Source organism: Myodes glareolus, chromosome 18 (assembly GCF_982192425.1).
Source record: "Myodes glareolus chromosome 18, mMyoGla1.1, whole genome shotgun sequence".
Classification (NCBI taxonomy): Eukaryota; Metazoa; Chordata; class Mammalia; order Rodentia; family Cricetidae; genus Myodes; species Myodes glareolus.
The window spans coordinates 66982806-66985036 of NC_142043.1; positions in this window are offsets into that span (position 1 = coordinate 66982806).

Sequence of the window (2231 nt, forward strand, 5' to 3'; positions counted from 1 at the left end):
TTATGTGGAAGCTGTAGGGCAAGTTCAAACTTGTCACTCTTTGCCCCAAATGAGAGAGAGAGAGAGAGAGAGAGAGAGAGAGAGAGAGAGAGAAAGAGAATTGGAGGTATCCAGACAGTGCCTGAGGGAACTGGAGAGAGTTGAGGAGCCCCAAGGTGGGGAGGGAATTTTGTCTCTGTCTTGCTTGCTTTTACTTCTCCATCTAAACGTGTATCCTTCTGTGTCCCTGGGACATGAGTACTGCCAGCTCATTCCTAACCCCGCCCCCAGCTAAGGTGGTCCTGGAGGGCTCTCCAGGAGCTTGAGTGTTTTCTGGGGCCTTCTCAACAGTTCCTGTGAGTTCCCAGACCCCGGGATGGACAGAAGGCTCTGTGGCGTGCCCAGGAGTTGCATACTCTTCCTCTGGCAGCCCCATGTTCCCCTACAGTTTCTTCCCAGTCCCAGTTTCTCTCTGATTCGTCCTCTCTGCTCCCCTATAACCCGGGGCTTCTCCCATATTCTGCTCTCTGCCCACCCCCACTGCGTGTCAACCTGTCTCTAGTCAATTCCCCCACTGCACCCCATCTGTCTCTAGCCCATTCCTCCTACTGTACCCCAATCCATCTCTAGTCTACTCCCCTCCCCCCACTGCACCTTGATCTGTCTCTAGTCCATCCCTTGCCCTTCAGAGGACTTTATGGGGTAAAAGCATGGATTCTATCGCTGGGCACAGTGAGTTGGGATCAGTGTCTGCAGGGACTCCCACTCACACAATAACTCAAGAGGACTAGGAAGGAACACGAAGATGATCGCAAAGTGTCCAATGTTTTCTGGGCCTCTCCATCCATCTCTCAACTGCATTTTTAAAATGTACTTTTAATCAATGTACTTAGGGCTTTGGGGGGAGGGTTGTTTTGTTTTTTGAGATAGTGTCTCATGTAGCCCAGGCTGACCTCAAACTCACTATGGAACTCAAGATGACGTTGAACTCCTGGCCCTCCCGCCTCCATCTGTGCTGTGACGTGTGCTGTGGCGTGTGCTGTGGCGTGTGCTGTGGCGTGTGCTGTGACGTGTGCTGTGGCGTGTGCTGTGACGTGTGCTGTGACGTGTGCTGTGACGTGTGCTGTGGCGTGTGCTGTGGCGTGTGCTGTGCTGCCATGACAGGTGTGCACCCCAAACCCAGAAGTGCTGCCGTTTGCTCTTAAACCTCATCCCCCTTGCTTGTGAGCTGCGTTTCATCTCTGGGTCAGGGACCCCTCTGAGACACTCCTAGGTAATATATCCGGGGGCACCCCTGTCGGAATCCAGCCACGTGCAGGGACCCCCATCCCCCAAATTACCTCTCTCAGCCTTCTCTTTCCCTCTCAGTGCCTCAGTTTTCTCAAAGGTGAAACCAATCAGTGACAATAGCTTGACGGGCAATAGTCCACTGGAGAGCAGGTACAAGCCAGAAGGGCCTGTCCCACCACCGGGGTCAAGTTAATCACTTCTTGGCCAGTGACTGTTGTCCCTGGAAGGCACTGGGTACTTGGGCCCCTGCCGCCATGAGCTGTAGAGTTAAAAAATGACTGCCTGTGGGGGTCAAATCTCAGTCCAGTGCCTTTGCTTTACCGTTCGTGTGTGTGTGTGTGTGTGTGTGTGTGTGTGTGTGTGTGTGTGTATGGGGGGGTGGGAGGTGTATATGTATGTGTGTGTGCATGTGTATGCCTGTGTGTGTGAGTACATGTGTGTGGGTATGTGTGGGTATGTGTGTATATGTGGGGAGGTGGGGTATGTATATGTATGTGTATGTGGGTGTGGGTGTATGTATGTGTGTGCATGTGCGTGCATGTGTGTATGTGTGTGTATGTGGGGGTGTATATGTGCGCGCTTGCAAATATGTGTGTGTGCATGTGTGCGCGTGCGTGTATGTGTATATATATGTGTGCATGTATGTGCGTGTGCATGTGTGTGTATGGGTGTGTGTGTATGTGGGGTGTGTGTGCGTGTGTGTGTATGTGCGTGTGTGTGTATGTGTATGTGTGTATACAGGTAGTCAAAGGTGAACATCCAGTGTCCTCTTCAATTGCTCTCCACCTTATTTTACTTGTTTTTTGTTTGTTTTTTGAGACAGGTTTCTCTGTAGTCCTGGCTGTCCTGGAACTCACTCTGTAGTCCTGGCTGTCCTGGAACTCACTCTGTAGTCCTGGCTGTCCTGGAACTCACTCTGTAGACCAGGCTGGCCTCAAACACAGAGATCTGCCTGCCTCTGC